We start from the raw sequence: 15,487 nt of genomic DNA, 5'->3' as shown, positions 1-15,487 counted from the left end.
AGCCCAGGAGCTGGAGGTTGCTGTGAGCTATGCCACGGCACCCTACCCAGGGGGACAGCTTAAGGCTCTGTCTCAAAAAAAAAAGAAAAGAAATAGTTTAGTTAGAAAATGCAAGCACAGCAAGAACCATAACATAATTGTTTGCTTTCCCTTGTTAGATTGATGATTAAAATAATGATGTATGAAATGAAAATGGAGCTAGCCTGGAGCAAGGGGCTGTTTGCTGGTCCTCATGGACCATGCAGACTCCTGACCTAGCTTCATGAACTTTCTCTTGTGTCTTATCTTTTCATTTTTCCCTCATCCTTAGCCGGCCACTGGGAGGGAACTCACAGCATAGTTTGGGGCTGGTCCTAACAAGCATCAAGTCGGAAATCACAGGGATCACTGGTGCATTGTGCTAGTGATAGTCATTGTCCCAGGGAGAAGTTGTAAAGTGGGGATGAGAAAAGCTCCAGGCAGAAACCCAGGGAAGGCGGAATCTTGGGATGGGGGTAGGGCCAGGGAAGAAGGGCCAGAGAAAGAGGAAGGGGTGGCAAGACACCTGGGAAGAAGCCAGCAGTGGGGGCACTGGTTTCAGAAGGGGGGGCTGCATATGCTGTGTCAACACATGTGAAGTTTTCATATGGAAAAGGGATTAAACTTTTTTATATAAAAAGTATTTAACAAGTATTTATCAAACATAAGAGTAAAACAAAACCCAGCCAGTGAAGAAGCAGGTAAAGGAATCTGTTTCTATTCAATACAGAGTGGTAGCTGGTGTTCTTGTCTGTCAAGAAGCCCTCACCTCGCCAGCTTCTTCTGTTAATAAACAGCATCTTGGTTACAGGAATGGGCAAGGACCCAGATGGAGCCAATACTATTATTCTAACCCTCTGGCCACAGTGACTGGGCCAGGGATGGGCATGTGGCCCCAGCCAGGACAATCAGAATCCTTATCCAAACATTTTCTAACTGGTCCGATCTTTTCTTCCCTTCGGATTGCTACAGGTTTTGGCCGTGAGCCCAGAACTGTTTGAGGGAATGCTGCCTGCTGGACAGGGAGAGTCCATCTGTCAGAGAAGGCCTTCAGCACAAGTTTTTATAACATGAATTAGTTATGAGGTAACTGATCAATTAGAGAACATGATCTGTCTAATACATTGACTGCTCTGATTAGGTCCTTATCTATAACTAGGAAGTAGAATAGGAAAAAAAAAAAGAGTTGGAAACAACACCAGCTGTAATATCTGAGGGACTTCATGCTTTGTTAATCAAAGAAATGGGTGACAGCAAATTGATAAGAATGTGTACTAACTGGGTGTGGTCACTCACACCTGTAATCCCAGCACTTGGGAGGCCAAGGTGGATGGATTGCCTGAGCTCACAGGTTTGAGAACAGACTGAGCCAGAGCGAGACCCCCGTCTTTAAAAATAGCCGGGCATTCTCGCCTGCAGTCCCAGCTACTGGGGAGGCTGTAGCAAGAGGATTGCTTCAGCTCCAGAGTATGAGGTTGCTGTGAGTTATGACACCAGGCACTCTACCAAGGGCAACAAAATAAGACTCTGTCACACACACAAAAAGAATGCGTACAAGTCCTGCTAATGAAAAGGGCAGTGGAGATAGTAAAAGAAGGGTCACCACTCTCGAGGAAGAGCCGTATGTACTGAAATGAAAGGCAATATAAACCTAGAAAGCCTTAGATTGGAACCAGGTTAATATCAAGATGAGAAATGTTGGAATAATAGAATATGGGTCACTAGATGATAAGCTCCTCAGTAAGCAAAGGGAGAATCCTAGAGGAGACTAAAGAGATAAAGGAAATACCTTATTTAAATTTAAATCTGTTAGATTATCCAGATGAAATGACATTTGTAGTCAAAACTGTCAAATAGTGGCAATTTCATATGGTTCTCCCTAATATGTAGACTCTGTCTTTCCTTATGTTGAATGAGAAGAAAGACTTTCTGAGATATTAAATGGCTAATTATAGTTTACAGGTAATTACAAAGTTTCTGTTTAGTTTTCTAAGAAGGTAATTTTTTTTTTTACTCTTTTTTTCTTTTCTATTTCTGTAGGCCTCTTCTGCTTTTGAACAGGAAGGTAATCTTTAATTACAGTTACATAGTGAGATTTGAGAATGCTTCAGGGAGAGGTATTAGGGTTCCCAAATAAAATTAAATTTGTATCAGCCCCCATTTTCCGGAGTTGGCAAAAATCCCAGTTTCACTGGACATGGTGGTGGTGGGAAGGAGATCCCCTCATCCCGCTAAGTCTGTTAGAATCATATAAATTCTGGAGCTTGGCTCGCACCAGCCACATACACTGAAGGTGGTGGGTTTGAACCTGTCCCAGGCCAGCTAAACAACTGCAACAAAAAATAGCCAGGCATTGTGGCAGGCACCTGTAGTCCCAGCTACTTGGGATGCTGAGGCAAGAGAATTGTTTAAGCCCAAGAGTTGAGGTTACTGTGAGCTGTGATGCCTCTGCACTCTACTGAGGGTGACATAGTGAGACTCTGTCTCAAAAAAAAAAAAAAAGAAAAAAATTCTGGGAGCTTATGGTGTCCTACAGAGGAATTCATTTTTCATCCTGTGACCTGAACTTTGTTATTTTTTCTATCCTAGGGGCCGTCTGGCTACATTATTTGCAAAAATTTCCCCAAATGTGAAGCTCCTTGTTCAAAAATTACTAAGAATTTCAAGCTGGCAACAGCTGAGCACTAAACCAAATGTAGGGTCCTTCACCCAGGGGACCCTGTGTGCCTTCACAGGCCCGTGAAGCTGAGCTGCCTTAAAGACAGGTAACCCGCAGTGGGAGATGCTTCTTTGCCAAACAGTATTCTAAAGGCTCAACTGTGTTTCCCTAAAACATGGTGCTCATTGCCTAGGCCCTGGGCTGTTACTTCGTCACCATCAAGCTGTGATTATGCCACCGCCAGAGCATGGCTGCCCTGCTTCCTCATGCCCACCTCGATTTTATCATCTAAGCTTAGGCTTCCCTGGAAGTAGAATGTGAAACAGTGACTTGGGTACAATAGTTAATTTGGTAAGTTTTCCCAGGAGCCGGGCTGAGAGATGACGAAGTGAATGAGAGAGTGAGGCAATATAGGGATGTGTAAGTGGTAAGTGGTAAGTGCTCCTCTCTCTCCCTCCATCTGCTAAATAGCACCCTCAGCATTCCAGGCACGTCCAGGATCATAACTCTGGGGTCAAATTTGTTCCTCCTTCACTGCTTCCATTCTGATGGTGACCACTGCTACCAGTGACTACTGCTGGAGTCAGAGGTGAGTCCAAAGTCCAAAAGGATTTAAAGTGTTTAAAGTGGTGCACAAGAGGCATCCCTTAGAATGCTTCCCAAACTTTAGTGTGCACACAACTCACATAGAGATCTTGTTAGAATGCAGATTCTGATTCAGTAGGTCTCAGGCACCTGAGATTCTGCATCTCTACAAACTCCCAGGTCCGGCTGGGACTGTGGGTCCGCAGACGACATTTAGAGCAGCAAGATATAGTACCATAACCCTAGATGCATCTCTACCTCAACCCTCAACCTCTCCTCCAAGGGCTCAGACTTGGTACCCAACCTTTTAGCACACACAGCTTTGGCTACCAAGAACAAGAAGGTAGTGATCCCTTTCTGTCTAAACCTAGGAGAAAAATGGTACTTAATTTCCTCATCAAGTGGTCTGGACGAGTCTGTTGTATAAAGATAACACAGGTGGCAGTATATGAGGCATGAAAAAAGAACTACTTAGTGATGAAAGATGGTTATAATCAGACAAGAGTCGATAAACACCTCGATTGGGACCCTCTGAGGATTAGAATGGAAGCAGCGAAGAGGCTTTTCAGAGGTTAATTCAGCTGGTGGAGGAAGCCAGTTGCATGTTAGTGGAATAGTGAGGGAACAAATTTGACTCCAGAGTTTTTATCCTGGATGTGCCCGGAATGATGAGGGTGCTACTTGACAGATGGAGGCAGAGAGAGGAGCATCTTGTGAGGCAAGGGAATCCAGTTTTAGTTACACTAGGTTTTAGGAGTTGTGCATCCTTATGTCTAAGGCAAGTCCTGGGCATCTATCTAGGCAAAAAGAAATCAGAAAAAAATGTAAAAGAAATACGAGAGTGGGCATCAAATGAGTTTGGATGTGAAGTACAGAGGTTTTGGAAATAAGAATGTGAGGACAAGGCTGGACATGGTGGCTCATGCCTATGTTCCTAGCAGTCTGGGAGGCTGACACAGAGGGATTGAGCTCAGGAATTGGAGAACAGCCTGAGTATAGTGAGACTCCCCATCGCTACTAAAATCAGAAAAATTAGCCACATCTGTAGTTCCAGCTACTCGAGCGGGGAGGATCACTTTGAGCCTGGGAGTATGAGGTTGCTGTGAGTTAGGCTGATGCCAATGGCACTCTAGCGTGGGCAACAGAGTAAGACTCTGTCTGGGAAAGAAAAAAAAAAAAAGAATATGAGCACAATGTTCCCTGAGTAGGAGAAATCTACGATAATGGAGTGTAGAGAGAACCATTTTGGTAGCATAGGGCAATGCTACTTAGAAGTTCTAGGGAAAATAAAAATCTACATTTTCTTCTATGACAAACTGTGGAAATCTTTCAGAAAAATCTGTGTGTGAAGATTCTAAGAAAATCAATCTAGTCCTTGTTATACCTGCTCTGTCATTAAATATAGAACCGGAGATGCTGGAGTTACTTATCTGGTATCTTTAATGAGTACTGCTTGCACACAGAATATTCTTCTGTGTTCCCTTTTAATGTGGTCAAGTAAATACATTTAGGTATATAAGGGTTTTGCCCATAGTTTTTTTTTTTTTTTTCTAAAAATTTTACAGAAGAAAATGAAATATATAAAACAACTGACCACAGCTTTTTGGATGTTTTCCCAATCCTTGTAAGTGTACATGTGTATGTTTTACATATTCATTTCGAGATTGACTATAAATCACATCCTGTGTGTGGATTGTTTCATGGCCATATATTCCTTCCCTCCCTGTTTACGTCCCCCCTTGCAATGTAACCTAAATGTTCCTTCCATTTAGAGGTGGGGTCAATCACCTCACCTCTTGAATCTCTGCTGGTCTTAGGACCAGCTTTGACCAACAGGTTTTCTGCTCTTGACCTCTTGCAAAGGTTCCACTAGCCTGGGAAGAAGCTTAGACTACTCACCCTGCTATGACAGACCATGTGGTGAGAGAAAGGCCCATCTTTCAGCCAGTACCAAACCCCAGCTATGTGCAGGGCCTTCTTACACCATCCAAACCAACTGAGCTATCAGATGACTGCAGTCACATAGTGTACCCCCAGGCCAAACTACCCTAGAAGCCATCCAGCTATGCCTAGTGCAGTGGCTCACACCTGTAACCCTAGCACTCTGGGAGGCCAGTGGGTGGATTGCTTGAGCTCAGGAGTTCAAGACCAGCCTGAGCTAGAGTGAGATCCCCATCTCTACTAAAAATAGGAAAAATTAGCAGGGCATCGTGGTGTGCACCTGTAGTCGCAGCTACTCAGGAGGCTGAGTCAGGAGGATCCCTTGAACTTGGGGGCTGGAGGTGGCTGTAAGGTAGGCTGATGCCACAGCACTCTAATCTGGGCAATGGAATGAGACTCTGTCTCAAAAACAAAGATAGAAAGAAAAAGCCACCCAGCTCTGAGGCTTTCACCTTACAAACGCAAACAATGTAATGTAATCATGTGTATCCTCATATTAATCTGCCTGTGGTTAAGGTGTGCGGCTCTTTACAAGTTCTCCCATTAACATTGCTTGTTTGTTAAATTACACGTTCACAGATGATGCCAAAAGTACAGGGAGTCTTGTTTGGTGCAAATGCCAGCAATAAGTTTTTGGACTAGGCTTTCGGTAGAAAAAGTCCATCCACTGCTTTATTGCTACAATATTGAAGCTTCTGATATTTAAAGGAATGGGAGTATCTGTGTAGGTTCCTCTTTGCTGTCCTATGTTATCAGTGGAAACCCTTCTGTGGCTAATGCCCTTGGTGTAGTTGTAACAGAGGGAGAATGTTTCACTTGCTCTAATTAGAAACCTACCTCTAGTTCATCTCAAAGTAACACAGCTCTCAGCTGGCTGGTCCTGCAGCGTTTAGTGGTGGCTGCATGAACTTTGCTCTCCTGCTCTTTCCCCACCTCCCCCTCATCTACTCTAGAGGGTGATGTTATGGTGTTCTCGGCCTTGAGGTCTCTGCTCTTTAGGTTTCAAATGCATGTGGTACATGCATTCTTCCCAGCAGTAGGAGCTTCTGTAAAGCTTCTTTTCATTTGTAAATGTGATTGGAAACTTAAGCTATGAATACGCTTTATTTATTAAAACAAAAGATTTATGTGGATTCAATTATAATTTCTTATGCAAAGCTCTACAAACTTATGATCAGAGAGAGTAAAGTTCGTACTGAGGGACCTAGAGAAGAAATGTTTTCCAAATCCCTACAGCATTTGATGGTTTACAGCTGTCAGTACTGAAACCCTTTAACTGTGGGTGTCCTCTGGGCTTCTTGCTCATTTTTAGCAGACCACCACTTGGCAGTGTTTGTCCAGCCCATCACCATCCTCCATACATGCTTTTGTATTACCTCCTGTCCAGAAGGGGTGTGCAGCTTTATTGAGGAAGCAGTTAAACTAGTTTTTATTAGCATGGTTTTTTGGAGCAGCTTACTATGTGCAGGGCCCGAATACTTAATGAGGCCCCGTTTTTCCTCCCACTCCCCACTCTTTCTTCTTTCCTTAGACGACTAAGTCTTGTAGCTAGTGAATGGTGGAGCTGGGAATTTCGGGGATGTCTGGCTTGAGAGCCTACAGTCAAAAGCAGTTCTCTTGATAGAGTGTGGCTGTTGTGGCTGACCATTTTAGCACCATCCTCTTCCTCTTTACCCCAAATTTTAGGTGGGTGGGAACTAATGTAAATGGTGTTTTATTTTTTTCCTTAGAATTTGACCCCTGTGTGTGATGTTCTTCCTTATCTCTGTAGCAGCCTTGTGGGGCTGGGCTTGAAGCCTATGAAGAGAACTCTGTCACTGTCACAGCAGACTCCATTCCTCAAGGTGATGCAGTTACAAAGTGACAGTCAAGACTTAAAATCCAGTGTAACCTAGAAAAATAATATCCCTATGGCTGTTCTGCTCCATGTTTGTAAGTAACAGTTCAAAGAGTGATTGTGACCTGCTTCATTGCTTTTTTTTTTTTTGGAGACATTGTATCACTCTGTTGCCCCAGGCTATAATGCCATGGCATCAGCCTAGTTCATAACAGTGTCAAATTCCTGGGTTCAAGTGATCCAACTGCCTCATCCTACCGAGTAGCTGGGACTACAGGTGCCTGCCACCACACCCAGCTAGTTTTTCTATTTTTAGTAGAGACAAGATTTTGCTCTTGCTCAGGCTGGTCTCAAACTCCTGAGCTCAAGGGATCCTCCCACTTTGGCCTCCCAGAATGCTAGGATTACAGGCATGAGCCACCACTCCAGCCCTTCGGGTCTCTTTTTTTATGTGGTTGGAAATGGACGTGGAATGGTAGATGAAACATTCTATTCATTGCAGCCTATCCCCTACGGCCACTGATTGCCAGATGAGATTTTAACTATCCAACTTTATTTCAAATTGTGTTCCACGGATATTGGTAGAGGGGCGTCTATAAAAGCCTATTCTTCAGGCAGCGATTCTCAACCTATGGATCATGACTCCTTTGGTGGTCAAATGACCCTTTCACAGGGGTCACCTAAGATATCCTACAGATCAGATATTTATATTACGATTCATAACAGTAGCAAAATTACAGTTATGAAGTAGCATCAAAAATAATTTTATGGTTGGGGGTCACCACAACATGAGGAACTGTATTAAAGGGTTGTGGCATTAGGAAGGTTGAGAACCATTGGCTTCATGAGAAGGGATTTGGGGCTGCCCTGACTTTGCCCAGCTACTTAGTTAGAACCAGCCTTGTCCCTCAGCCATCCAGGATATAAAAAGACGTGCTTAGTTTCAAATGAGGTGCTGACTTTGAGGGCTTTCCCTTAAAATTCTAATCCTTGTTTTCACCAAAGTCAGTGGTAGGATTAGCTATTCTTATATATCTTAGTTATATCTTATTTCAAGATTAACAAAACGAAATCCTCAAACAGACACAAGTATTCTGATTTTGGATATGAAATAGAAATGTTAAAGTATAGAAACAACCCTTCCATCTTTGCTACCTGTTAACATCTTGTAATTAATATATCCAATGCAAGTACTATTTTAGTCATTGTAAGGTAGGTGGACTACGGGCTTCTGAAAGTCCTTGGTAGCTATGCCCTCAAAGGAAATGAATGTAGATATTATGAAGGGAGAATAAGTCTATGCTCAACTCACTTATTAGAATAGAGTTGTTTCTTCTGAGATTAAGGTGGCTTTTCCCCTCTAGACTAAGTAGATTGGGCTAGAGAGGTGACCACAAGCCCAGGGACTAAGCTCCAGCCCTACTAGTCAAAACACTTTAAGATACACCCTCTAATGCCAAGGAAGTAGATGCCTTGGGCCATCCCAAAGAGAGGTGCTATGACAAGGGCCTGGCATCCTGCTCCTTTCATGAAGGCAGATGGTCCCTCCTGAATCCAGAGTTTCCTGGGGAGAAGGAAGAGCCAGCAAGCTGAGAGGCAGGGGCACTCTGTACTCAGTTCTGGGTGATCACTTCTCCTCAAACATACATGTTCCTTGGCAAAAAGGAGGCTTCCTTTCCACAGCAATAGCATCAGCCCACGTGTGTGGGAGCTCCCCTCTACCTATTAGGCAGACGTAGTTTGTTTTCCTACAAACTGGGTCAAGGCCTTGGGAAACAGGCTTGATCTGCCTAGAATCTTTGTGGGACAAATACTGTAAGGCATGCAAGGATGAAGAAAAAACTACCCAGTTTTCTTTGAGAGGTGAGGGAATGGGACAGATTTCAGAGAACCTCAGAGCTCAGCAAGGAAACTGGTCTCCAGATGTGGGGTGGGCAGACACCAATGTAGAGAATACCGTCCTAGCCGCAGGTTGTGGGTCTCTGGCTCTCACCTGGCACCGTCTGACTCTCACCTGGCACCCTGCTATAGATGTTGTCCCCTTGGCCTTTCTTGAGGGTTTGTATTTGAGTTTTCAGAACTGAATCAAGCATAGCTTAAAATAAATAGTGAGCATCTTCCTTTTGGTGTCCTCCCTTCCACACGAAGTGGCTGGGTTCCGTTTTTGAACCAGCATATATAAAAGTGAATCAGGAAGCCAGTTCCGCCAGCATGTGATCTGCAAGAGGAAACCTTCCTCTTCAAGCCTAGCTTATGAAATGCACAAGGTCACCCAGTGGTGCTGGCTATAGGAAGTCCACCTGCTGGAGGCAGCCCTGAAGGTGGGGGACACTGTCTTCTCAATGCAGGGCTTAGCTGCTACCTTTGGCCTCAAATCTTAAAATGCCAGCAGTCATTTCAAACTAAGGCTTACAGCTCTACTGGGGAACAAAGAGCTAGTGAAATCAGCACTGAGGGGATTCGTCAGTGAGAAGAAACAAAGGGGAGGTCTCTGTGGCCCCACTTTCTCTGTAAGGACCTTTGGCGAGCTTCTGCCTGCAGTACAGATTGCCACCCAAGAGGGTTTTCAAGGTTTAGGGCTTAAAAAGGTTTTCATCCTGCTGTCCAGAGGTGTCACTGTGACAGCAGCTACAGAGCCTGCAACACAGCCCGACATAAAAGAATGAGCAAAGGAAAGCCCTTCCAGTAAGCTTGCTGAACCCTGGGTTGTTAAGGTTGGTGAACAATGGGAGATAGATGATGGAGAAGGGAATATCTCTGAGGAGAGTGGCCCCACACTCTTGTAGAGACCAGCCAAGGCCTGAGTGAGAAGCAGCACCCAGGCAATGAAGATGGCAGAAGGGCACTTGTGGGAGGAAGCCGAGGCAGTCTTGTAGGACCTGGAAGAGGAAGGTGCTGAGGTCAAACCCTAGTGACAGACCATCCTGAAGCTGAATTTTGAGGCTTTCATAGGACAGGCAACCATTAACCTGGCACACTGCAGCTCCACACCGGCTAGCAGTTCCATCTTCAGGTTCCCCTGCATCCCATCTTCTGTAAGCAGCTGCCAGAAGTCATTGGCTGCCAGCTTGACGGACTTCTCTAGAGTGACCCAGGTTAGGTTCATCTCAGCTCCTCGGTACATACCCAGGAAGCGCTTGGTCTGCACTATCTTCATCTGGTGGTCTACCATTTCTTTGTATGTGGCTTTCCCATGCTGGTTCTGCAGCTGAATCTTGGTCAGGTCCACGGGGAACATACAGGTCATGCCCAAGAACTCTGCCACAAATTAACTGATGAGTTTTGCTGTGATGCCTCCCAGCCAAATGGCAGCTTTATGTTGAGCCTAAGGTCAGGCAGAACTCTTCTTTACCCATTCTCCTTATTTTTTTTTTTAAATAGGCATTTGGGTAGTTTTTCTTTTGGTACTATTAAACAGTGACTTTTAAAACTTTTTTTCCCACTTATTTGGGTACCTTAATAGATGTATATTGGTACTTTAGAGATGTTTCGAGATTATTTTCCTCACTTACTGTTGAAGTATAGTAGACGAAGGACTTGGGACTAGTTCAATTGAGTGGGCTGGGAGTAGATTTTCAAGGGCTTTGTGAGTCATGCTGACGAACTTGGACTTTGTGGCAGGGACAGAAGGGAGTCAGTGAGGCATCTAAAACAAGAGAGAGAACTTATCAAATTTCAATTTAGGAAATTAACTCTGGAAGTAGGCAGGAGAACATATGGTTTGAGGGAAAGCCCGGAGGCGGAAGATGTCTAGACAAAAGACTATAGTGGTAGCACAGGTGAGAAATAAACTGGGCTTGAACTAACACAGCAGCTACAGAACTTAGTGTCTGATGAGGTTTAGAGGATGAGGAAGTGGGAACCCTAACAACTAAGGGTTTCTGCTGGGTCGCCAGGGCAGTGGTAGATACATTGATTAAGATAAGGAGGGGAGTGGGGAGCAGGAAGAGATGTCACCAAATAAAAGAAGATAACAGGTCATTTGGATGTGTCGAACTTGAGATACTTGTGGCACAGGTGAGGAGGCCCATTTTTGAGTTGGATATGTAGCTCTAGAGTTCTGGAGAGTGGTCCTGTAGGGACAGAGATTTGGGATTTCATTAGCACATAGCTAGGAGAGCCTGGGAAGTGGAAAAGATCAGTTAAAAAATCTTTGAGTAGAGGAAGGGGGGCTGTGACAAGGGAAGCCAAAGAAGGAGACTGCCTGAGGCGAATAGGAAAGATGTAGGTCTTAGCAGTAGCCCAGGGGAGAAAATTTCAGAAAGGGAATAGCTACAGAGTGGGAGCTGGATGGATAGCAGCAAGCTGAAGAAATGGAAAGAAGTCATTAAACTTCCCTCTTAAAAGGTGTCAAGGCTGAGATCAACATTTTTGTTTGTTTATTTTAAGTGACAGAGATATGAACATGTTTATAGGCTCTATAGAATAAGAAATTGAACAAGTGTGAGAGGGAGGAGACGAGTGATGGGAGCTGGGAGCAAGAGATGGGGATTATGTACAGAGATAGAGATATTAAATAGGTAGAAGGCCATCTTATCACCTGAGACAGGAGGAAGGACACTGAGGGCCCAACAGAAAATGGAAATCACCAATCTGTGGGAGGACCACCCTACTTGCATGTGTGTTCTGCTCCACAAGATTTTATCAAGTTGGGTGTAGTTGCTGGGTTCTCTTAATGTTGATCACTGAGATGATTTTCTAGTTTTTCAATATTTTAAGTAATGGTAACAATGTCATATTTAATAATCAGTTCACCTTTTTCCTTAAAAAAAAGATTACTAATACAGTTAATTTTCTGATCCCATTTCCCTCACCTTCTCCATTGAGGTAATCACTGTCCTGAAGTAGCAGTATGTCATTCTCATATAGGTAATTTTTACATTTTTCACTAAGTATATAGCACCCATAACTAATATAGAGACCACCAATTTTTTTTTTTTTAGAGACAGAGTCTCACTTTATCACTCTCAGTAGAGAGCTGTGGCATCACAGCTCACAGCAACCTTCAGCTCTCAGGCTTAGGCGATTTTCTTGCCTCAGCCTCTCGAGTAGCTGGGACTACAGAGGCCCACCAGAACACCTGGCTATTTTTGTTGCAGTTTGGCTGGGGCTGGGTTTGAACCCACCACCTTGGTATATGAGGCCGGTGCTCTACTCACTGAGCCATAGGCACCGCCCAAGACCATCAATTTTTTAAAGTCTTAAGTCTTAAATTTTATTAAAGACTTATTTAAAGTCTTAAGTCTTATAGTCTTAATTTTTTTAAAGTCTTATACTATACTTACTATATAGCTTGCTTCTTTTTTTATTACTATATTTTAAAGATTGATCCATATTAATCCATGTGGATAAAATCAGCTTTGATATATTTTAGCTCCTCTGTGATATTTTATTGTATAAAAATGCTACAATTTATTTACTCATTCTCCAATTTTGTTTCCAGTGTTTCATTATTACAAAAATGAACATGGGCAAAACTTTCTTTATGATGATGATTTCTGCATTAAAAGAATGTGTGTCCTGTGTTTGTGAGGCAGCATTTTACAAACATCAAGTAAATCAAATTGCTCAATGGTGGTGTTGAAACCTCTGTGTCTTTATTGACTTTTGTCTGCCTGTTTATCGATTACTGAGAGAAGGGTATTTGGGTTTGCCTATTTCTCCTTTAGTTCTGTAGTTTTAGCTTTATATACATATTTTTATGTTTTATTATTTTTTCTTTTACTCCTTTTTTGTTTTCTTGAATTTTTTTTCCTCTTTTTTTTCTTCATATATTTTGAAAGTTTATTACTAGGTACATGTACATTTATAATGGTATGTCTTATTGATTGATTAACTCTTTAATCATTAAAATGTCCCTCTTTATTTCTATTCATACTCCTCCACTTAAAGTCTATTTTGTCTTATATTAATGTAGCCACTCCAGTTTTGTATGACTAGTGTTTGTTTGATATATTTTTCTCCATTTCTTTACTTTTATTCTATATGTATATTTAAATGTAAAGTGCATCTTCTGCAAGTAGCATTTAATTGGATCTTAATTTTTAAAATCTAATCTAATAACCTTTGTCTTTTAATTGGAATCTTTAATCCATTTATATTTATTTATTTGTATGGTTTTTGTTTTTATTAAATCATAACTGTGTACACTGATGCATTTAGTGGGTTCAGTGTACTGATTTGATATACAGTGTGAAATGTTTACATTGAACTGATTAACACATCCATCACAATTATATTCTTTTCTTAATAGTTTTGAAATGTACCCTTACATCGTGCACATTAGGTGAGGTCCCCCCAAATCATTTATATTTAGTATAATTATTTACATATTACAAGTTTTGAAGCCAGACTATGGAGGTTCAAATCTCACTAGCCCACTTAGTCTATGTGATCTTGATTAAATTACCTGATCCTTTCTTTCTTTCTCCAGTTTCCTTATCTATAAAGTAGAAGGAATAGCAGTACCTAAACATTGGATTTCTTTCTTTTTTTTCAGACAGAGTCTCATTATGTTGCCCTTGAGTGCTGTGGCATCACAGCTCACAGCAACCTCCAACTCTTGGGGCAAGCAATTCTCTTGCCTCAGCCACCCAAGTAGCTGGGACTACAGGCACTGGCCACAACATCCAGCTATTTTTTGTTGCAGTGGTCATGGTTCAACTGGCCACGGGCTGGGTTTGAACCCACCAGCCTCAGTATATTTGGCTGATCCCCTACCCACTGAGCTATAGGCACCACCCCAACCATTGACTTTCTTAAGTCAACATGCATTAAATGCATACAAAGTGCTCAAAGCTGTGTCTGTTATATAGTAACAATAAATATCAGCTCAAATGTGAATTTAACATTATGTATTGCAGTGGCTGTAAGTTTTTATTTAATGTCTATCATAGCTGAAAAAGATACCTATCATAGTCGAAAAAGATAATTTTTTTTTTTTTTGAGACAGAATCTTAAACTGTCACCCTGGGTAGAGTGTCATGGTGACATCATAACTCACAACTATCTCCAACTCTTGGACTCAAGCGATCCTCTTGCCTCAGTTTTTTGTATTTTTAGTAGAGACAGGGTCTGGCTCTGGCTCAGGCTGATCTTGAACTCGGGAACTCAAGCAATCCATCCGCCTTGGCCTCCCAGAGTGCTAGGAATACAGGTGTGAGCCACTGCGCCCAGCCAAGATAATTATTTTCAAGTTATTTATGTTTGCAATCTCATCTAACAGTTATGCAATGCAAAAGTTTTGTTGCAAATAGTTGTGCATTCCATCTTCCCTAATGGTAATCAATTGTTCCTGTAAATAAATCAGAATATACTACATTAAAAAAAATACTACATTTATGTTTTACATGTATTCAAAACCCACTTAGAAAGCTCCAGAAAAGTTCTGAATAGGTTAGAGAATCCTGTTTAAAAGTTGTTTGCTTTTTAAAATTAACAATGCAGATGCAATTTTTAAAAACAGTCAATAGACTTTATTTTTTGGAGCAGTTTTAGGTTTAGAGAAAAATTGAGCAGAAAATACAGAGAATTCTCATATTTCTCTTTTCTTTCTTCCTACCACCTCTCCCCTATTTCCCCTATTATTAACATCTTACATTACAAGTGTTATTGTTTTGCATTTTACATTTAGGCCTATGATCCCTTCTGAGTTAGTTTTTGTGAAAGATGTATGTATGTTTCTAGATTCACTTTTTTCCATGTGACTGTCTAGTTGTTCCAGCTATATTAGTTGAAAAAAACTATCCTTTCTCCATTGTATTGCCTTTTTTTTTTTTTTGGCTATATTTGCATATGTTTGTTTCTGGGCTCTCTCTCTGTTCCATTGATCCATTTGTTCTTTCTCTAGTACCACACTATCTTGATTACCGTAGCTTTGTGGTAAATCTTAAAGTTTTGTAGTGCCATTCCTCTGAGTCTGTTTTTCTCCTCAATGTTGTGCTGGCTATGCTGGGTCTTTTGATTTTCCATATAAACTTTAGAATCTGTTTCTCATCAACTGCAAAATATCTTACTGGGATTTTTAAAACGTATTGCATTGAATATATAGATAAATTTGTAAAGACTTACATCTTCACAATATTGACTTTCCTATCCATGATTCTTTAATTTTTTTTTTTTTTTTAGTTTTCCTTACATAGCTTTTGTACATATTTCACTAAATTTGTATCCATACATTTCTCTTTTTTGCAGGCTGCTGATGTAAATGGTGTTGTGTTTTTCATTTTAACTTCCAATAGGTTGGCTCGGCACCTGTGGCTCAGCCACATATACCTAAGGTGGTGGGTTTGAATCCAGCTCCGGCCCGCCAAACAACAATGACGGCTGCAACCAAAAAATAGCCAGGTGTTGTGGCGGGCGCCTGTGATCCCAGCTACTTGGGAGGCTGAGGCAGGAGACTCGCTTGAGCCCAGGAGTTGGAGGTTGCTGTGAGCTGTGATGCCACG

The sequence above is a fragment of the Otolemur garnettii genome, unplaced genomic scaffold (genome assembly GCF_000181295.1).
Source record: "Otolemur garnettii isolate 467f Iridium unplaced genomic scaffold, OtoGar3 scaffold00147, whole genome shotgun sequence".
In the NCBI taxonomy this organism is placed as follows: domain Eukaryota; kingdom Metazoa; phylum Chordata; class Mammalia; order Primates; family Galagidae; genus Otolemur; species Otolemur garnettii.
The sequence above is the reverse complement of the archived record's forward strand: the minus strand, read 5'-3'. Positions refer to the sequence as shown.